Below are 24,088 nucleotides of genomic sequence, written 5' to 3' on the forward strand. Positions count from 1 at the left end.
GCCACCTCAGGGACTGCAGGAGCATTTTGCTCCCTTCCTTCCGCGCCCAATCCACACGCAGCCACGCCCACAAAGACACCAGTGCGTGCTGCCTGACTGTGTTAGCAACCTTGAATGATTTCTAGCCTAGCCGTCTTTGTCCGAGGGTCAACCAGAACCAAGCTTCACTTTTTATCTTGAGGTAGGGAGATTTCTTCGTTGGTGAGCTCATTCGAATTTCTTTGCAGATATTGAACCAAATCTGCTCAGGCTGCAAGCCTCTTGGGGCCTTTCATTCAGGGCTAAATATAAATAAATACTCATACAGGACAGCTTTTGATGAAACATTAAAGATGGTTTTTTAATATGGTTTCTAGATTCTCTATTTTCTCTATGAAAAATCCATGGTGGTAGAGAGAAACTTAACCATGGAAAGGGAATAGATTTGGAAACTGCTGCCTATGGAACCCGTGGGATTTAATGGCACAGGGCAAAGAAGCAGCTGATCTTGGCAAAGGAAGCAAGACAAATAAAATTAGCCACTAAATCAGCTCTCCTTAAAAAGCCAGCTGTCAACTCCCTCCGACGTTTATGAATGTGGGGCCATGTTACTGTCGCACTGTCTCAGCCAGGATCAAACAGCACTGCTCCCTTCAATTGGGCAGGGTCCCCAGCTCGCCACAGACTAAAAGGCAGGGGATTTGCCTTCCTCCTCTCACACTCTTTCCCTTGTCACATGCATGTAAAAGAACCCAATCCAGGCACCCACTACTGCCCACTACCGATGGCTATAATGATTATAATTGTTGTTGATTTTAAACTATGCTCCCAGTCATCCCTTCAATGAATGGGCTGTAGGTTTCTACAGGAGAGGGTGCACCTGGCTTTTGGAAACTACCATCTGCTCAAAGAGCGAATCTGCTGATGGAGATGGAGGAGGGGTCTGGGTGAACAGAAATAAGACAAAGATGGGAGTCTTGCAAACAGGGTGGGGGTGCATTCTCCCTTCCCTGTAGCTCCCCAAAGGGATCAGTCCTCCTCGGCCTCAGGAAAGAGCCTGGTCCTGCTTGAGGAAGGCAGTGAAACATCAGGTTACAGCTCTTTGTCCAGTTGAATGTGGGACACGTGCAATAACAACGTAAAAAGCTCACCTTAGCCAGACACTGCATCAGTTATAAATATATCTGACTGAATGCTCGGAACACCCTCAAGATGAATAACATTACAGCTCCATTTTAAAAACAAGCAAACAGAACAGTCAAGCAGTTGGACCACACACTTGTCCAGGGAAGAAACACCGGAGACACATGTAAGCAGTATGAGGCACCCTGCCCCTGCTGGATGCAAGGGGACCAGCGAACCACAGTCACATCCTGCCATCCATCAGTCCTACCCAAGCCGAGAGCATGTGCTTCCAGCCGCATCCAGGTCCCTCCAGCCTGTGCAGCTGTTCTAAGCATTGCTGGGCAGGTCCTCCAGAAGCAGCTGGAAGAACCCAGGATCATGGCACACGGGACTCTTAGGAGAAAACATGTGACCAGTCCTACGAAGTCCTTCTCCTTGGACCCCCCACACACCTGTCTGAAGCCAGAGCGAAGAGGCTGAATGGGATCAAACACAGATTAGCTATTTTACTCTTACTTTACACCTAACTTACGTCTTTTGGCTGGAGGCCAGGTGAAATTCCTATTACACTTTTTAGGAGCAAAACCTTGAAGCTTTCCCTTTTGTTGTTATTGCTTCTGAAGAGGAAAAAGAAACCTCGCAAAGCTGAGTCCCTTTGTAAGCACATAGAGACCATGCATTGGCTCATTAAAATAGCAATTTTTTGTTAGTGTTCATTTAAAAATTCATGAAGCTTTTCTACTGTGCCTGGATAAGAACTCTGTATAAACCATAGAAAACCACAATCTTTACCATTCCAAAAATAAGCCAAATATCAGGATACAACAGGCTCAATCCACACTACACAAACAGAATAAAGGACCTGAAGTCAGCCAGAAGGTTGGCACAGTCTAGGCGAGGGGTGAGCAAACTTTTTGACTCGAGGGCCACAATGGGTTCTTAAACTGGACCGGAGGGCCGGAACAAAAGCATGGATGGAGTGTTTGTGTGAACTAATATAAATTCAAAGTAAACATCATTACATAAAAGGGTACGGTCTTTTTTTTCAATAGTTTTATTCATTTCAAACGGGCCGGATCTGGCCCGCGGGCCGTAGTTTGCCCACGGCTGGTCTAGGCTGTGGAAAAAGAATCTGCCTTTCACTCAAGTATAGTAAAAGCTACCATGCTTTACTCTTATAAAGAGCTTTCCAATGATATTACTGTGTCTGAGCTTCAAAGGCCCTGAAGGGAGGCCTGGTCACCTGCATTTTAAGATTCAGGCCAACTCAGTGATTTGTCCAAGATCATGGTCAGTGGTAGAGGAAATTCAGGCTGCAGTTGGCCTGTGGTTTGTCTAATCCAAGAAAATAGAAGTCATTGGGATATTTCGGCTAGAATTTTCAGCACAAGAGCTGGTCATTGACAGGGATAAAAACACGCTCATAAATGGCCTTTTCCCTGGACTCTATCTGGGCCCAGGTGGAAGGAAGTTACGTGCACATATGTCTGCACTCCTCCAGCCATGTGTTCAGTTTCTTCACATGAGGTGTGGGATGAATACGGGGCCGGGCTGATGACAGAGTCTCCGGAAGGGCTGCATGAAGAGAAGTGGGGGAGGGCGGTGACAACGCAGGGGGTTCCTTCCACCATCCTCTCTCCAAGGGAAGGGTCTGCCGCTCCTCTAATGTTGCTCCTTCCCTCGCTGAATTACCATGCCAGGCACGTGGTGACAACACAGAAGGGTTTCCCATAAATTTGAGTTTAAAGGGGATAATACTCGATGTTAAACCATTAAATTAAATCATTCTTTACTAGACGTTTTTACCAATTCAAGCCGTTTCCCCAACTAGCGCTGCATGATTAATTACTGCAGTAGTAGTTCATGGGTGGCTCTAGCAAACAGGCTTTTACTCAAAGCAAATCCACACGGCTGTTCTCCAAATGTTTGTTCACATATTCTGAATCCATTAAAAAGGATTTGCAATTTTAGGAGAAAAAGTATTCTTGGTAATTTTGTCGCTTGCCTCATTTTATCCTGGAAAGAGTTATGTTCATTTCCCAGCGGCGTGTAGGATAGTTCATCACGGTGACTTAGGTGGTGCTGGCTAACATGGTTGAGGACAGTTGAGAAGGTAAGCAGAGTTTGGGAAGGGTAGTTATTAATCTAGTAAAAACAACTTTATTAAGAAGATGAACTATTTTTCATCCTTAATAGCTGAAAATATGAAAGGTAAAAAATTTCCTGTTAGATAAACACACCACAAAACTCATATATATTATATCCACTTGTGCTCTTTCCAAAAATGTTTTACTTCACTTTTGTAAACAATTGCTTAATCTTATAAAATAAATTACATGCAATGAAGAGAATATAGTTTAGCAAGATGACCCCCCAACTAAGGTGGGTAAGAAGTATAACTTGGGTAAAAATATTCCCTCTATCAGCCATGCAAAAGTATACTGTCCTCAAATACTGTAAGAGTAACTCAGGTTGAGTGTATATGCAATTAAAGCCTTTTCTAAATACACATACTTAATGCACAACTGAAAATCACAAAGCATTAAAATATCCATGTACAAGGAGATTTTTGTAAGAAGTATATTTGCAGGTCTTGTATCTGCAGAAACCATTTTCTCTAAATTTAAACTTGATTTGATAAGCTCAAGTATACTCATGGCACAACAAATACATCTGAAATCGGAATATTTTAAATCAAACTTGACCCCCCAAATTAATGCTCTCTGGCTGGTACATCTCTGCAGAGAATGAGGTCATACATATTCACTTACATTTATATGACACCTGAACTATACCCTATTCACATCGAGAGATAAAATCCATAGCTAAAGCACCCATATGTCCATCAACAGTGAAAGAGATAAATATATTATGCGGTATACATACAATGGAATACTGAGCAGAAATTATAGTGCATGAACTACTACTATGCTCGCTACATGGATAAATGCCACACCCATAATGTTGGGCAAAAGAAGCCAGACATGCAATGTATAGTGCAGTGATGGCGAACATTTTGAGCTCGGCGTGTCAGCATTTTGAAAAACCCTAACTTAACTCTGGAGCCGTGTCACATATAGAAATTTTTCAATATTTGCAACCATAGTAAAACAAAGACTTATATTTTTGATATTTATTTTACATATTTAAATGCCACTTAACAAAGAAAAATCAACCAAAAAAATGAGTTCGTGTGTCACCTCTGACATGCGTGTCATAGGTTCACCATCACTGGTATAGTGTATTGTTTTAATTCCGTAAAGTTTCAAATGGAGCAAAAATAATCAGGATAGTGGTAATCCTTAGGGGAAGAAGGCAGTGAGAAGGAGGGCCAATGAGGGGTCTTCCCGAGTCCTGATAGTTTCTATTTCTTCATCTATAGGCTGCTTACACTGTCTGGTTTCACTCTGTGAAAAATTCATCTAACTATATACTTTTCTGTATGTAAGGTATCCTATATAATAAAAGGGTAATATGCAAATCGACGAAACAGCAGAACGACCAGTCGCTATGACACACACTGACCACCAGGGGAACAGATGCTCAACGCAAGAGCTGCCCCCTGGTAGTCAGTGTGCTCCTACACAGGGAGCACCACTCAGCCACAAGCCGGGCTGACAACTGGCAAACGCAGTGGCCCACCTCCACAGCAGTGCTAAGGATGTCCCATTGAGACGTAGGCCCGCTTCCTGTAGGGAGTGGGCCTAAGCCATCAGTTGGACATCACCTGAGGGCTCCCGTACTGCAAAAGGGACTCTAGTACTTTAAATAAAAAGTTTACTTACAAAATGTCATGCACCAAGCCTCTAGTACTTTAAATAAAAAGCTTACTTAAAAAAAATAAAAGACAGTTAAGACAGCTCCCTTCCACATAACTGACCCAAAGTATGACATATGGTTTAAGCTCTCCATGCCCCCTGCAGGGGAGCAGAGCCCTCTGTATCTTTCGGAGACTCAGGGGAATGGGAATTCAAATCCTAAGAAGAGCCTTCATCTTCTCATACTAGTGTCATAAACAAAACATTGTCACACTAAGGAAAGGGGAAAGCCCATGGCCTCTCTGAGTCAAATACCCCCTGCTGCGTGTTTACTCAGCTTCAACATAACCCAGTCACGCAGAGCCAGGGATCCCGTGAAGTGGTTCCAGTTCGATGAACTGTTTGCTAAATATGTGGACAGTCTCACTCCCTAGAAGAGGCCGTGTTGGCTTTTGACATAACAACCTGGTCTGCAAACTGCCTCAGGCCTCACTCTGATTTGAGAACATGTTGTAAATGCAATATTAAAGTTTTGCTGCCAGAATTAAGGAATAGTCTAAACTTTCTTCAAGAAGTGCACCCAGCTAATGCATCCTGGCATGATGCCATTTGGGGAGCATGGAGCTCTGCTGTGTCACCCAGACCGCTGCTCTGCTAGGAGCCCAGAACCTTCTCGGTAAACAAGACAGGGAAACTCCCAAATGGGGAGACGAAGCCCAATGCTGACATTGGGGTTGGGGGGTACATGCCAACGTACACATGGACTAGTCGAGAAGACAGTAGATAGACGCCTTGTCATCCCAAAAGAACCAGGGAGAGAACTGAACATCAACCTGACCCTGCCTGTGCTCTCTCTTTATAGCCTATGTAAATTCTCTTGCCTTCCAGGGGAATGGGTATGCAATGCTTTCTCCAAGCAAGAAAGGCAATGGTTGCGAGGGAAAACGGAATTTTCCGGCCTCTCCAGGCATGCATCCTTGCTGCCCCAGTGAGAAACATCTTTATCAAGCCTGACATCACTCAGCATGATCGTGACCCTCGGCTTTTTGGCAGGAACACACGAGACCTGTAATCTTTAGTTCTTCTGACCCTTTCACTTACTTGTAATGCCGTCTTCAGCTAATCATTTAACCTCTCTGAGCTGCAAATATTTTGCCAGTTGAAATTGCCCTCATGATTCTTCAAATACTCAGAGGAGCAGGAGAAAGGATGCCTGCTTATTGCTTTGAGCATTCATACACTTAGTGATTCTGTGAATGTGAAGGCCAGGCTCGCTTGCTGTGCCCTCCCCTCAAATCAACATCTATAAGTCCTGCCCAGCTCCACCAAGAGGATTCGTCCTGCCTTCTGCAAGAGGTGGGCGGGCTATACAAAGTCCCTAAGTTAAGGAGAACTTGGGTCACTCTCCCCATCCTTTTGTTTTGAATGTGTGGCCTCTAGCTGCTACCCAGGCTCCTGCCAAAGTTTTTGACCTTCCGGCAATGTCCTTTTTCTTGACTTAAAGAGACTTAAAAAAATTCCCCATTAGCTAAATTCAGTTGTTGAAGAAGTGATGATTGCTAAATCATGATAAAGATAACTTTCACTATGTTTCTTATCATGTGCTTACAGAGGAGGAAGGACAGTTGGGGCCAGCGACAATTTAAAAAGAAGAACATACTTCAGAACTAAAGTGTTAGAAGTTAGGGCTCAGAGAAGGTCAGAGAGAAATAAAGTGAAAGCATTGCTGAGACTGTAATTCGAGCAGAGGGAAAGTACAATTCAATTTCATCCAAAAAGGTGACTTTACATTTTAAAGAGAACGCATCCTGGGTGAAAGTAAGCTACCTGCAGGCCACGTTCCTCCAGCACTTCCAGCAATGCCAATGAAGTCTTGAAAAAACAAATTCTTCTCTTAGCCAAGCATGTAATCACATATTTCCAGCTGAGAGGCACAGAAAATGATTAAAGGTTTGGTAAATTGGATCTATACACAGAGACTAATAGAACTGGCTTCATATAGCCTTGAGAAGAACAAAAGGTGGGCAAGAAGGGGGGCTCTCAACCCCGCATGGGGAGGAGCGTGTGCAACCAGTGGTTCCATAAAACTGAAGGCAAAAGCAAGTCATTAATGAACAACCTGATATACTTTCCTTAGAGCTGGAGGATATTTTTACATTTTCGAGTTTCTTAAGCTAGAAGGATACTCAGACCATCTCTAACTAATATCAAAAGAGGTCTTGGGTCTGCCTGAAAACTTTGGAGCAAAGCTATAGCTGGCTTCCTTTCTGGACTGGTTTGGTTAGCAGCAGAGAAAAGACCAGAATGATTCTGGGGGTTTCATCACAGAACTGTAGCTTTAGGACCTTGATTACCATTAAGTTCAACAAGAGGGCAGCAATCTGATCAGAAAAGAGCAGTGACCCTCAGCCCCACTTCTTCAATTACCATCCTAATGTTGTCTTAGGTTTACATCATTTTCTCAAGCAGGACTGCCCTAAGTCCATCAGCTCCATATAAGTTCTTTAGCATGACTTTCCTCTTTCTGTAAGTGATGTCACCTTTTTTTCAGTCATCCCAGCATGACACCTCAGAGTCATTTTAGACTCATCCGTCCTCCTCACTGGCAGTCTGTCAACAATGCATACTGAGATTCCCTTCAGTCTTCCTCATCTCATAACCATCCCCTTTTTTTTCTTCCCAAGACCAACATCCTAGTTCAGGTGATCATTAAGACACATCTGTAAGACAATTAACTTTTCAGTTCCTGTCTCCGAATTTCAAACTCATACCATGGTCAGCTTCTTTTACTTCTCAACTTCTTTAGCTCCTAAATTCTAAGCAAATCACTTGGCCCCTATGGTAACCAGCCTCCCACATGGCCCACAGTGATATCCACTTCATGCCCTTGTGTATCCCCCTCCTATACTGACAGGACGGATCTATGTTACTATTCAGTACTATTACTATTATTATTATTATTATTATTATTATTATTTGATTTTTATGATTTCAGAGAGGAAGGGAGAGGGAGAGAGAGATAGAAACATCAATAATGAGAAAGAATCATTGATTGGCTGCCTCCTGCACACCCCCTCTGGGGATCAAACCCACAACCCAGGCATGTGCCCTGACCAGGAATCAAACCGTGACCTCCTGGTTCATAGGTCAATGCTCATCCACTGAGCCACACTGACTGGGCTAGTACTATTATTTTTTAGATTTCTTATAATTAAATTATATTTATAAATTAAATTACAATAAATGGTACATTGTGGAAATGATGTGTGGTTTCTGAGGCCAGGTCATAAAAGACATTGCAGCATCTGCCTTGCTCCCTTGGATCATTCGCTCTGGGAGAAGCCAGGCGCCATGTCAGTAGAATACTCAGGAAACCCTATGGAGAAGTACACAGGGCAAGGAATGGAGGCCTCCTGCCAACAACCATGGCAAGCTCACCATTTATCAGCGAGCCAATTTGGAAGCATATTCTCCAACCCCAGTCAAACCTTCAGATGACTGTAGCCCGGCTGAAATCTTGACAGCAACCTTGTAAAAGTCCTTGAACTAGAATCACCCAGCTAATCCACTCCTAGATTTCAAACCCACAGAATCCATATGAAATATTAAATGTCCATTGTTTTAGGACACATGGTGATGGGATGATTATTTCTGCAGCAATAGATAAATAATACAACACCTGTTATCCTACACTATCTCAAATTTCTGAACTGTTCTTGGGAAACATTTTTACTTCTCAACTTTGCAAACTCCTTGAGGGCAGGTACAATTCCTTGTGTTTCTCTGTGTCCTTAACTATTATATTATATTATATTATATTATATTATATTATAGTGATAGATAATATAGTAAATATATATACTATATATGTATATATCATACACAATGTGTTTGGTAAACATATGTGAATGGTGACTGAGTAAATGAGCAAAATGTAGCCCATTTGACAAGCTTTCAGAATATTAGGTTGAACCAACAAGCACATCTCTCATTGAAAGGCCAAGTTTATGGAAATGTCTGTCACAAGCAAATCACTTGAGAAAAGCTGCATTTGAAGCCATTCTTTTCTCTTTCCCACTCATTTCCCTGCCTCTCTGGTGTTGCTTGTTGGCTTCTGAAATGTAGGTCACTTCCAGTGGCATGACCTAATTAGGAGATGTAATCTAACAGGAGAAAAAAAATAAAAGAAATCCCCTGAGATGGAAGATTTGAAACAAAGAAAAGTGGTTCTTTCATTTTCTGTTTTTGGCAATGGCCTCACTACTAAAGTTATCCCCTTTGCACCTCCCTAAGCTACACAATTTGTAAAGCACAGAGAAGAAAGGTAGAAATGAGTTCAGGAGCAGCTGGAAATGATGAATTTATAATGATCACAGGAGGAGTAAGAATAAGCTTTACTTCCCTAACGTGGCTCTGTGGGCTGCTTCTTGGCAACACAATGAGTGAGACTGGAGAGGAAGAAGTATTGATGATGCTGATACAAAGTACCACACGCTCTTAGGACAGGAAGAGACCTTATGGCTCCTCTAATCCAATCCCTCAGGGAACGCTGTGACACCTGTTGTATTTGTAATGCAATAAAACTCTGTATACAAAGCATCTAAACAACAGTTTTTTGTTATACTTGGCACTCTTGCTTTAAAAAGAGAAAAAGGGTAAGTAAGCTAAGCAGATTTTAAGGGTTCATTACAAAATTAACTTCCAGGGGATGTCATTGGACCAGGTTGGATTCAATCCATCTCCCTCACCTCTTCCTCTCAGAGGCGTGATGCTGGGTTCCTGTAAAATGCTTAAGTGCTTTCTGAATCACCCCAGAAACACTTAACTATACTGATCATAATTGAATGCATTATTAATTCTTTCTTTGAAAACTAATATTCCATGTTTGTCATTAGATGATTGCACTTATCCATCTAACAAAACTCAAAAGCCTACTATGTGTATGACCTGCCTGATAGATAACATGTTTTAGGCGAAACTATTATATTATCCACATTTTAGAGGGTATAGAAAGTTAAGAAACTTACAATGATAATAAATGAAGAAACATTTATTCATGAAAATCTGTTAGACCTCAATAAGAACTATAAGAGTTAGTGGGTTAGATGTTGGATTTAATAAACCTAAACCCACACCCTTTCTCCCCTCTCTTAGCTCAGTGAGGTGGAAACTCCACTCCAAACCACTGCAGCCAAGAACACAGGACTCCTTCTCCCTCCAGCTACCAGCCAGCGGGCTATTTCACTGGGAGAAGCAGGACCTTGGCATTTCTCATCTTTCCCCAACTGCCCTGCTGTTGGAGGCAAGTACCCCGTGAGTGCAGTCAAGAGGTAAAGGCTCCCTTCTTCTACCCAGCATTCATTTATGGGACAGAGGCTCTACCTTGGGAATGGCACTGCTGAGAATACTAGGGACCCAGGCATGAGTTCCAGGCCAAGAGAAGCAAGCTGAAGAGACCTGGGAGGTTGGCCTCCCATCTACCGGGCACACCCAGGGCAGATTTTGCCTGGGGGAAGAAAAAGGCCAAAGAACAGAGAGCTCCAAAACCCTCCCCAAAGGAACTGACTTTATTTGCAATGCAGTGTGAAGAAATTTAAGCCTGAGGGTGCTCTCAAAACAACGGAAGTTATAGTAAAAGGTAATCGGAAAGAGGCAATTGGTAGAATCATTGGAGATATAGACTGAACTGCAGGACAGCTAGTTTGCTGAGAGAAAGGGGGGAGGGGTGTCTTACTCTCCTGGGGTAAAAAAGAATTGCAAACCTAGGTAGCATGGCTCAGCGGTTGAGCGTCCACCCAGGAACCAAGAGGTCACAATTCGATTCTCCATCAGGGCATCGATGTTTCTATTTCTCTATCCCTCTCACTTCTGTTCTCTCTTTAAAAAAATCAATAAACACATTTTTTTGAAAAAGAACAATTGCAAACATCTGACCTTAGAACAGCGGTTCTCAACCTGTGGGTCGTGACCCCTTTGGGGGTCGAACGACCCTTTCACAGGGGTCGCATAAATACATCCTGCATATCAGATATTTACATTACGATTCATAACAGTAGCAAAATTACAGTTATGAAGTAGCAACGAAAATAATTTTATGGTTGGGGGATCACCACAACATGAGGAACTGTATTAAAGGGTCGCGGCATTAGGAAGGTTGAAAACCACTGCCTTAGAACTTTTCCTTAAAGGAGCCTTAATTTGATTGGACTAGCCTATGAAGCAATTTATGCCTCAGGGCATTGTTGAAAACAAAAGAGCAATCAGCCAGCAATTAATTAAATGTAAGAGTTAAGTATGATCAGGAAAGGAGATGAAGAGAACCCTGTTGAAACCACTGTCATCCCAGGGTGGCTGTGGGCCTCCCACTCCTTCAGAGCAAAATCAGAGACTTCACACTGTGTCAGAGACTTCACACTGCGTCAGAGACTTCACACTGCGAGGGGGGTGAAATGGTGAGGGGAAACGGACTTTACTAAAATAATCTAGCCAAGCCAGCCACTAACAAATAAGCAAGCAAATAAAAATAATCCCTGGAGAGACCAGCACTCAGAGTTGCTACCATATAATATCTGAATTGTCCACTTTCTAACAAAAATATATGATATATACAAAGAAGCAATAATGCATGACCTTTAGAACTTTATAAAAAGCAGTCCACAGAAATTGACTCTAACAGTGACTACATGTTGGATTTAAGAAAGACTTCAGAGTAGTTATTATAGTAATGACGAAAAAAAGGAAATCATAGTTAAATAAGTAAAAGCAGGTATAATGACAATGTTACATCAAATAGAGAATGTCAATAGAGATAGAAATTTTTTTTTTAAAGAACCAAATGGAAATTCTGGAGTTGATAAATATAACAAATGATTCAAAAATTCACTAGAGGAGCTCAACAGTAGATTTGAACTAGCAGAAAAAAAGTCACAAACTTAGTAGATGAATAGAGTTTATACAATTTGAAAAATAGAGAAAAAAGAATAAAGAACAATGAACAGAGGAATATAAGATGGCATTAAGTGAGCCAACATGTGCATAGTGGGACTACCAGAAGGCAAGGAGTGAAAAAGCTGCAGAAAAAAACATTTGAAGAAATAATGGCTGAAAAACATTACACACCCAGAAAGCACAACGAGTTCCAAACAGGATAAATTCAAAGAGATCCACAAATAAAAAAAGTACTGAAAGCTAAAGACAAAGAGAAAATCTTGAAAGCATAAGGGAAAGATGACACATAACTTATAAGGAAACTCCAATGAGATTAACAGCTGAGTTCTCATAAGAAACAATGGAGACCAGAAGGCAGTGGGATAACATATTCAAAGTGTTCAAATACAAATCTTTCTAACAGCAATCCTATATCCAGCAAACCTACTTTTCTAAAATGAAGTAAAAATAAAGACATTACCAGATAAACAAGAACAGAAAATATGCTGCTAGGAGGCTTGCCTTACTAAAGGAAATTCTTCAGGATAAAAGCAAGCAACACAAGACAGTAATTTGAATCCACACTAGAAAATAAAGAGCTGGTAAAAGTAATTATATAATTATAAAAGATACTATAAATACATAGTTCTTATCCTTTCATCTCTTAACCGATTTTAAATTCAATTATACAAAATGATATTAATATAGTTTATATAACATATACAGGGTGGGTTTGTATATATAGTTGTTTGTATGGAAAGTAATACAATAATTAATAAATAATAATACAAAAATAACTCTGTTTCATGTACTTACAACAGTAAACCTACTTTTGCCCCATGCTGTATATAAAAATAATATACTTGCCAATAACAGCATAAAGGAAGTGGGTGGGAGCAGAGCTGTTTGGGGCTAAGGAAATGATACCAGATGGTAACTCAAATCCACAGGAGCAAAGGCAGAGAACCAGAAATAATTAAATAAGAGGGTTAATATAACAAAGGTTATTCAAATATACTTGCTTTCCTTTCTTTTTTAGCTTCTTTAAAATAAAGTAATAAAATATTTAAGAATAAATATAACAAAAGAAGTTAAAAAAAAACATATCCTGAACACTACAAAACCTTATGGTAAGAAATTAAAGATCTAAATAAAGTGGGAAAGCATCCCATACCTTTTTTTTAAATTTTTAAAATTGATTTCAAAGAGGAAGGGAGAGGGAGAGAAAGATAGAAATATCAATGATGAGAGAGAATCACTGATCGGCTGCCTCCTGCACATCCCACACTGGGGACTGAGCCCACAACCTGGGCATGTGCCCTCGACTGGAATCAAACCCCAACCTCCTGGATCATAGGTCGTCGCTCAACTACTGAGCCATGTTGGCCAGGGTGGAAAGCATCCCATATTGATGAACTGAAAAACTTAATATTGTTAAGATAACAAGAATCCCCAAATTTATCTACAGTTATATATTTTTTTCACTCTATCAGAATCCCATCTGTTCTTCTTGTAGAAATTGACAGTTGAACCTAAGATTCATATGGATTAGAAGGGACCAGAATAGCCATATCAATCTAAAAAATAATAAGGTTGGAGGACTCACACTCTCCAATTTCAAAACTTACTACACAGCAACAGTAATCAAGACAGTGTGATACTTACATGCGGATAGCTATGACGATCAATAGAATAGACTTAGGAGTCCAGAAATAAACCCAGGTCTGTGGTCAACTAACATTTGACAAGGGTGTCAAGACCATTCAATGGAGGAAAGGGTAGTCTTTTCAACAAATGATTCTGGGACAACTGAATAGTCACATACAAAAGGAAAAAATAGTACCGTGACCTTATACTATATATAAAATTTAACACAATATGGATCAAAGATATAAATGTAAAAACTAAAATGATAAAATTTTAGGAAAAAATATAGGATCATTTCAGATATGGCAACAAATTCTAAGATATGACCTGAAAGCCTTAACAACAACAATAAAAATTTAAATTAGATTTCATCAAATTTTAAAACATCTATGCTTTATAGGACACTATCAAGAAAGTGAAAAGACAACAAACAGAATGGAAGAAAATATTTTCAAATCATATATCTGATAAGGAATCTGTATCTAGAATACATAAAGAACTTTTATAACTCATTAATAAAACAACAAATAACTCAATTTTAACATCAACACAAAGAATTTGAATAGACATTTCTCCAAAGAAGATATACAAATGGTCAATAAGCACATAAAAAGATACTCAACATCAGTCATCAAAGAAATGCAAATCACAAACTATAATGAGATACCACTTCACACCCACTAGAATGGCTAGAATAAACAAGTTAGATGATAGCAAGTGTTCGTGAGGATATGGATAAATTGGAATTTATGGATAAATCCTCATATACTGCTAGTGAGAATTTTAAATAGCGCAGCCACTTTGGAAGCCAATTTGGCACTTCCCTAAATGGTTAAACATAGAATGACCCAACAATGACCATATGATCCAACAATTCTATTCCTAGATATGTGCCTAAGAAAAATGAAACAAACACTTGAACATGAATGTTTACAGTAGGATTATTCATAGTAAACAAAAGTTAGAAATGACCCAAATATCCATCAACTGATGGATGGGTAAATAAAATGGGCTCTAGCCACACAATGCATTATTGTTTGGCCATAAAATAGAATGAAGTGTTGATACATTCTATAACAGGGCAAACCTTGAAAACGTTAGGCTAAGTGAAAGGAGCCAATCACAAGTCATATATTATATAATTCCAGTTATATAGTGTCTGAAATAGGCAAATCCATAATGAGAAAAAGTAGATTAGTAGCTATTATCAGTGATGGTGAACCTCTGACACGCGAACTCATTTTTTTGGTTGATTTTTCTTTGTTAAATGGCATTTAAATATGTAAAATAAATATCAAAAATATAAGTCTTTGTTTTACTATGGTTGCAAAGATCGAAAAATTTCTATAGGTGACATGGCACCAGAGTTAAGTTAGGGTTTTTCAAAATGCTGACATGCCGAGCTCAAAAGGTTCACCATCACTGGGCTATACACTAGTAGGACTAGGGAGAATGAAGACATGGGGGTAGGGGAGGTGCTAGCTGGAAGATAGAGGGTTTCTATTTGAGGTGATGAAAAAATTCTAAAACTGACTATGGGACTGGTTGCACACATTTGTGAAGATACTAAGAAATGTATACTTTATTGGGTGAATTCTATGAATTCTATGGTATGCAAACTATATCTCAATAAACTTATTATTTAAAAAAAAAAAACAATTGAGTAACAATCTATAAAATATCTGACCAGTACTCCTCAAGGTTGTCAAGGTCACCACAGACAAGAAAAGTCTGAGAAACTGTCACAAAACAGGAGAGACTGAGGACACATGATGACTAAGAGTAATGCGGTACCCTGCCCGGGATCCTGGCACAGGAATGGCACATGAGGGGGGAAACTGAGGACAGCCACAGAAAGTATGCGACTTAATCAATTATAATGCAATGTCCCAGTGCTGGTTCTTTACTTGGAACCAGCATAATAATGTCAACAAGAGGGGAAACTGGATGTGGGTAATAGGAAATCTCTATATTACTTCTTCAACTTTTCTGTAAATGTGTAAATCTAAAAATATTTTCTAATAAAATATTTATTTAAATTTGTAAAAATACCACTGCCCTACATCAACGTTTCCAACTTCTCTTAATTCTAAAAGTTAGCTGAAGATGACTGAATTAACCGTGGCCTTCCTGTGTGAAGAGGCCAATGAAAAATTGTTTTTTAGGGGAAGAATGCTACTGGAAAGAAGGAAAGCATCACACTTTTGGACAGCATTAAAAAGAGTGAGAGGCTCTAGCTGGTGTGGCTCAGTTGGTTGGGCATCATCCATGTACCTAAAGGTTGTCATTTGATTTCTGGTCAGGGCACATGCCCAGGCTGTGGGCTCAATCCCTGGCAGGGGTTGTGCAGGAGGCAACCAATGGATGTTTCACTCTTACATGGATGTTTCTCTTTTTTCTCTCCCTCTCCCTTCCTCTCTCTCTAAAAATCAATTTTTAAAATCTTTAAAAAAAGGAGATAAGTAGTAAAAAGTGTGGCAGAAGTTGGCACTTATTCCTGGTGGCCAAAGTTGAGCCCTGCCTATGAACATTTAGAAGGTTAGAGGATAGGGACTTGAAAAGAGGGGACTGGCTGACAGGTGGAGTGCACCAGACAGGGGTATTGGGTAGGAAGCAGATTCCCTAGAAGCTGTCTCTGCAGGGCAGGCTAAAGGTACAAAGAAAGCACAGGACCCTTAGCATTCCTCCCTAGGTCTCAAATCATCATAATTCTCTCCACCAGACAATTCTTTCCAGGTGTCTCCGCCTCACAAAGCACGAAAGGGGATAGAGATGGCCATCGACGTATTTTCTCCTAGAACCTCCCCCTGGGCTAGTGTCCTGCAGGTCACACATACTAGTACTTGGGAAATATTTCAGAACATAGTCTTACAGAAATATTTTACAAACATAGACTCCATTGCCAAACCGGGTAAATGTTCAGGATGTAAGAGTCTAATAAAAATAGCCAGACAAGAATCTGATCAGGATATAGAAAGGAAATCACTTATAAGACATTTATTGGACATCTACTATAAATCATATCCTAAGGCAGGAGCTGGGGATAAGCTGTAAATGCACTCTCTACCAACCACTGAAAAACAGAATCAAGATGTGTGTGTGTGAGGCGAGGGGTGGGGGGGTGGGGGCAAGGAAATAAGGGAGGGAGTGGTCTGGAGAAGAGAACTTTAAAAAGAAAGAAAAAGAAAAAACACAATACAGTGCAAAGGGCTAATAATATAAATTTAAGCCAAACTTTTGCTCCTCCTGCAGAAGCTCAGGTCTAAAAAAAACCACCCAAGATTGTACTGAATGTAAAGGAGACATGAGAAATTCTGAAAAGGAGACATATGTAAAACTTTAGACAATAAAAAATATATAAATAAATAAATAAACACCAAAAAAAAAGAAAAGAAAGAAAAGAAACAATAATTCTGGCTAACAATCATGGAGCATGAACTGTGTACCCGTCAGACCCATGTTAAGAGCTTGACGTGAATTGTGTCATCTAATCACACAAGTCTTCAGGGAGGTACATTTTAATCCCCATTTTCCAGATTGTGAGAGTACTGCTTACAGAGGTTACATGACTGCCCTGACCGGTTTGGCTCAGTGGATAGAGCGTTGCCTGCGGACTCAAGGGTCCCAGGTTTGATTCCGGTCAAGGGCATGTACCTTGGTTTTGGGCACGTCCCCAATGTGGGGTGTGCAGGAGGCAGCTAATCAATGTTTCTTTCTCATCGATGTTTCTAACTCTCTATCCCTCTCTTTTCCTCTCTGTAAAAAATCAATAAAATATATTTTTTTTAAAAAAAGAGGTTACGTGACTTGCCCAAGGACACGCAGATAAGAACTGCTGGAACTCAGGAAGTCCTCCTCCAGGGCCTTGTGCTTAAGCTCTGTACCACCATGCCTAGGAAAGGGGAGGAGGACTCAAATAAAGAGATTATATCCTCATTTCAAAATCAAACTTTGAACAGGGTGAAAGATAGATACACAAGGAGAAAGAAAGATAATTAGCCCTGATGGTGTGGCCCAGTAGTTGAGCATTGACCCAGGAACCAGGAGGTCACGGTTGAATTCCCAGTGTGGGGCATGCAGGAGGCAGCCAATCCATCAGTCTCATCATAGATATCCCTCTCTCTCTGTCCCTCTCCCTCTCTCTGAAAACATTTAAAAAAGAAAAACAATTAAAATTGAAGTCTTCCATCCTTAAACCCAACCTTGAAAGCAGGGTCAGCCTCCTAACAAGCCCCATCTGATGAAGGAAGACAAAACCGGAGGGAGCCGAAACCGGTTTGGCTCAGTGGATAGAGCGTCGGCCTGCAGACTGAAGGGTCCCAGATTCGGTTTTGGTCAAGGGCATGTACCTGGGCTGCGGGCACATCCCCAGTGGGAGATGTGCAGGAGGCAGCTGATCGATGTTTCTCTCTCATCGATGTTTCTAACTCTCTATCTCTCTCCCTTCCTCTCTTAGGAAAATCAACTTAAAAATCAACTTAAAAAATCAATAAAATATATTTAAAAAAAAAAAACCGGAGGGAAAGAGGAGCAGTGAATGCAGTTTTAACCCCACGGCAAGGGGACGCTCCTCTCCCGTAGGATGAAGGGGCTAGCAGCCTCATGCCGAGTTAGCACCTCCCGTGCCAAATGTTGATCCCTGAGACAGTGACCCAGCAGAGTGAACTAATAAATGCGTCCTCGGAGCTATTATTGCCTCAAAGTCACATAGGTACCTCGCTATTGTGCATTGAAGGTGGGGAGGAGTGCATAGAGACAGTTTCCCAGGAACAGCGAAGAAGGAGGTAAATGACAAGGAGTCAGGGCTGTTTGTTTGTTAGAGCCGGAGATCACAACTCCTCTGGCAGGAGCCTTTTAGCGGCATCAACGCATGGTCCTTCCAGTTAGGAACATATATGAATGCCTATGGGTTCGGAGCATGCTATGCACAATATGTAGGAACAGGTCCATATTTTTGATGCCAGAAAGTGTTGTAGCCAAAGTAGGAGTAAAAGTGGCACCTGAGACACATTCCAGGAGCTGCCATTCAGTATGGTTATCACCCAGATTTGGGGGTGACAGGGCTCTTTTCTACCCATATACTCAACTTCCAGACCTCAGGTCTCTCCATCTTACCCTCACTGCCCCCATTCTAAGATCGAACCTGGCGCTCCGATTGTCACTTTTGCCTGCTGCTAAATGTGGCTTTCCATAACCTAAATCTGAATATATGAATTAAAAAAAATAACATATGAGGTGTGAATGTCTTTGCTTAGACCAGTGTTTCTCAGCCTTCTGGCCCTTTAAATACAGTTCCTCATGTTGTGACCCAACCAAAAAATTATTTTCGTTGCTACTTCATAACTGTAATGTTGCTACTGTTATGAATCATAATGTAAATATCTGATATGCAGGATGGTTTTAGGCAACCCCTGTGAAAGAGTCGTTCGACCCCCAAAGAGGTCGCGACCCACAGGTTGAGAACTGCTGGCTTAGACGGAATCTACTTGAAGAGTCCTTTAATAAAGTCACAGTTGCTTACATTTGCCAATAAGAACTTCATGATAGATTTTCTTTCTAAAAGCCCCCCTAGTATATCTATTATGTACCCTCAATGAGAAAAATATGTGCCTTTCCAGAGGCACATAATTGTGTAAATTGTTAGCTGCACCTCTATGGAGGTGGGATATGGAAGAAGTTGTGGAACTGGAGGCTATTTAGGAAAGAGATTATCTGGGATCTAATTAACACTATAGATGATGATACCGACAGTCCTCAACTTATGCTGGGCTGTCCTTGCACCTCCGATTGTTAATGCTGAGTTCAACGTCAGTGGGGGAAGCATAGGGCATGATGGGGAGCAAACCAGAAAACATTTCGTCTGACCCTCTCACTTTATAGATGAAGAATCCAAAACCCAAGTGTTCCGTGGCTCACTCAAGATCTCGCGGCTCTGCAAGTTCAGTCAACACCCCAAGCATCATAAACATTATTAAGCTTGGGCTCAGCTTAGATGGCTCAATCCACTGAAAACATGAAGTGGTTACAATAATTTCCTCTCATTCCCAACTACAGTCCTGAAGAACATTGAATACAGTTACACAGAAAAATTAAGCTACCAGGGGCAGGTGTAGATTCTGTGGGCTGTGAGATTTATAACTTGGAAGATCTTTGGAGAAAAACAATGCTAAACTTCAAACTCAAAATTAGGTACAAAAATTATTTAGAACAAGGAAGCAAAAACACCCAATTTTTTAAAATTAACGGATACATACCACAAACCTCAAAAATACAAACAAGTATTAATTAACTTCCTGACCTACCTCAGGAAACGTTTTGCTCATTTTTGGCTACTTACTCTTTGATGATTTCTTCACATGATGGTGATTTTGTCCAATCTTTCCTATGGAAGAAATAGAAAGAAAATTCAGTCTTTCTTCTAGCTTGATTGGTCAAATTTTGCCTTTTATCATTGATGGTTTAGAAAGCTTTTTCAGTTCCAGAATTCATTATTGGTATTGTCATGTAATTTACTGGATAATTGTCAAAGCTGGGGAAACTTTACAAGTTTCTTTCGAACATATGAGATAAGAGTTGAAAGAATTTTCCACAGACTAGCTTCTGGCTCTGCACCTTTGAAATATTTTGTTCCCAGAATACACATGAACTTTCCATCTTAGACATCTTATTGGGATATTGTCAGAACCACCCTCAACCCAGGAAAAAGGGAATCTGTGTTTGCAGGGCTATATTCTGCTCCTCCTCCCTTTCTGGCCCCTTGACACAAGGCAAGGAGTCTTGGCAGTCAGAGAGACTGTACACTCAAAGCCCATGGCTCCCACACCTTGGTTCTCCTGCAGGCATATGAGACCCTAGAATTTCTTGTTCAAACAGGGCCTACCTACGTCTCTTCCTCTGTCTGTTCCCCCAAGGATACCTTTAGTGTGAACATTCCTTGGCCAACCTCTGAGCCATGGACAAAGCCCAGGCAAACAAGGGACCTTAAAGCTTACACTTCACTAGGTTTGTGCAAATCTACCGCTACATGGCACCCAGAATCTCTGGGACAAAGCCTTTTTCATCTTGGCCCCCAACCCAATCTGGAAGCTACTCCACCCAACAAAAGTACAGTCTAGTATGTAAACTTCTGCACTATATCCGCCTGGCAACCGTGCAGGCGAAGCAGATAGAAAAAGTTCACAGAGAGATAGTGTACATGTCTCTGAACACACTGAAACCTTCCTGGGGGAAATGTGAATGAATGACAGCAGACCTCTTGCCTGTCCACCCTCCTGAACCATCCTGACTCTGTGCTGGCATCGCTCAGAGGGCAGCCCCATCGCCATGAGGTGCCTCTCATGCTCCCATTTGCACAAGTTGGGCAATTTTTCCTTAAACCTAATCCCTTTACAGTCCCTTCCTCCTGCTTAAACCCATAAGTTCAGGTGCAAATTCCTCCTTGATCCCACAACAAGGTGACCCTCCCTGGTCAGTTAGTGGATGGCACACCTCCCTTCAGTTCATGACCTACGCATTGAATTAAGGGAGGGGAAAAGAGTGTGTATAGCAGTGGCCAAGGAGGACTTTCCACCATAGTCTTAAGTGAAGACTTTTTAAGACAAAGCTGATCTTTTGGGGGCTCCCCTGGACCAAACATTGATTTCCCAAACAGCCACCCTCTAACTTTCTTCCCATTCTAATCCTTTGGCCAGTGTGCTCGTATTTGCCTAACACCAGCCCACCTGATAAATAGGGTGAATCCTTCTCATGAAAGGACCCCGGCAACCCTAGACAACCCTTGGCCATCCATCCTTCCTGGTGCCTTCAGGAGCTCTGCCTTTCTCCCATGACCCTGAGACCCAACTCTCAGGCAGTGTTATTCACATTTGGGCACATGAGATGAAAAGCATCCCTTGCCTTAAGGCGTGTGTCTGACAATAAAGTCTTAGGAAAAAGAATTGAAGTCAACAAGCTTTAATAAAATGCCTAATATATATTTAAGAGGAACTTCTAGGCATGTTAAAAGAGGGTGTTGCATTTAATATTCACAACCTCCAGTAACGGAAAGAAATAAGGAAACCAAGAGCTTTGGGGGCAGTTGGCCAGGGTTGATGGGGGCCTGGGCGGAAACTGGGTGACGTAGCACAAAGATCAGAAGAGTAGGGGTGGAAATAAGCTGTCACTGTCATGAATTCTATCTTGCTGGTTCCTCTCTGGGGACACACACACATAGCTCCAATGCTTTCGGGGGTTGTGGGGAGCAATTCTCAACATCCAGCCTAAGTCCAAGCCTCTCATTTTGTATTCGCTGCACTGTGAGGGGCAGCCAAGTGAAGGCGGGTGTTGGGAGGGGCATCTAGAAGGAGAAGGACACATTTAAAAGGAAAGATTTACGAGCCATAAAGATGTTTCTCCCAGACTCCTGAGTGCAGAAGTATGACTTATTTATTTTATTTTCATTTGTAATCAAAACCTTCCCCTGACTCCCATTGGCCCCAGCGGAGAGGGGAGAGAGGGCTGGCCTGTCAGGCGTTGATCACCGGGCCAACGGGAGACAGTGTGGCGTGATGCTGACGCAGCCCACTGACAAGCCAGCAAGAGGCCCAGGGGAGCCGCTCTGAGCTGAGCAGCCAGAGCCAGGCAGGTAGGGATCGGACAGCTGGGGAATTGCTGAGAGGCGCCAGGCTGGTGGGGGTAGGCTGCTGAAACAGTGGACTCATAAAAGGTGTGACTTTGTGATGCACAAACACTGTTGTTTACCCTGAGTCTTCACTTCCTCCTCTCCATCCAGCTCACCATCCTTTACATTTCCTCTGTCCCATCCTCCCCTCAGCCCACCTACATGCTTAACAGGTCGGCCACCGCCCCCTCCCCCGCTCCCATCTCTATCCTGTAATGTTTATCCTGCTTTGGGAGAAGGAAAGGAACAATAAACACACATTAATAACATCAAAATGTCACTTGGTGGTCAGCTGGAGCGGGACAGTCTCTCTTTCCCTTAGTTGACCTACTGAATTGAGATGTGCAGAACCAGAGGAGAGCACAGGCTGGGGGCCTGAGGGGCTGTCTGTGCTGGGGATTCATGGGCTGGTAGTGCAAAGGCACATGGAGCCTGCATTAAAGGCTCAAGGAATGCCCGGTCCAGTGTGGAGTCCATGCAGGGAGGCATCCAGAGAAATGGGAGCTTTGTCCCAGGCTGCATTTCTCTTTTTTAAAAAAAATATATATTATTTATTTTTTACAGAGAGGAAGGGAGAGGGATAGAGAGTTAGAAACATCAATGAGAGAGAAACATCGATCAGCTGCCTCCTGCACACCTCCTACTGGGGAAGTGCCCACAACCAAGGTACATGCCCTTGACTGGAATTGAACCCGGGACCCTTCAGTCCGCAGGCCGATGCTCTATCCACTGAGCCAAACTGGCTAGAGCTGCATTTCTCTTTTAAGAAAATGGAAGTTGGGAGGGAAAGGGGGAGCTAAGTCCTGGATCATCTTCAGAATAGTGACCCCAACATTTGCATTTATACATCCATTTATTGAGGATCACAGAATCCTTTGCAAAGGCACCCTGTGTGGGAAAATCCATCATCCTTTTAATGCAAAAACAACAAGCAAAAACAAAACAAAACTTTACTAATCAGAATGCATTTACCCTTCTTGCCCTGTCACTTTCCTGGATGATGTTCAAAACGATGTGAAAACCCTACTGACCTCTCCATTGTCCCTGCACATAACCACCATGTCCTCTTAACCCGGACAAGGCAATGCCACAATTTCACTTACTAAGTAAAGAGGACAGACACCACCCAGCTGACTGCAGGAGTTCTCAGACTGACTTGAACCACTGGTGATTCTCAGGAGTCCAAGGTCACATGTTCCCTGGTCCTTCAGACCCATGGGTCTCTGTCCCTCCACCTCCCTATCTAGATGAGAGGTTATATCATTCCCAGTCTATACATGCAGCAACAAAGGCCTGCTTGAGTAGACATGACTCCATGAGTCTGTCTTAAAATCTACTATTTTAGGGGGAGGGGCATGGTTAGAAAGATGGTGGCATCAGCTGAGGCCTCATTACAAAGCTGCTTCACTCCACCACAAGAGTGGGAGCCTCAGAGCTTAGCATCTCATCCAACCCTGACACCTGCTTGGTGTAGAAGAAGTACTGGGGTCCAGGAGTCAGAAGACCTGAGTTCGAGACTTAGAATCACCACTTAACGATATGTTCTTCATATCTCCTGTGGCTCCTTATTGCCCTCATAATAAAACCATAACCCCTTGATAAAACCATGATATTCAGGTCCCTGTATGATCTGGCCTTTGCCCATCTTTCTGACCCACAGGTTGGCGACCCACAGGTTAAGAACTGCTGGTTTATACTTTGTTGTCTTTGTACCTGTTGTTCCCTCTGCCTATGGTGTCCTAAACATGCTTGGAGTCTACTAATCACTTAGCAAATGATTAACAGATGGCAAACGGTCAACAAATGCTGAGTTACTCAATGGATAGATTAAGCATAAGTATAGGACAACAATAAAACAATGGCGCCCCCCTCCCCCCCAAAATCCAAGTAGTTATCATGGGAAAAATAGGAATTTTCATTTGTACATTAATTCATTCATTTAGCAGACATTTCTGGTACTTGTGTGCCATCTGTCTCCCAAAACTACAACATA

The sequence above is a fragment of the Myotis daubentonii genome, chromosome 7, assembly GCF_963259705.1.
Source record: "Myotis daubentonii chromosome 7, mMyoDau2.1, whole genome shotgun sequence".
Lineage (NCBI taxonomy): Eukaryota > Metazoa > Chordata > Mammalia > Chiroptera > Vespertilionidae > Myotis > Myotis daubentonii.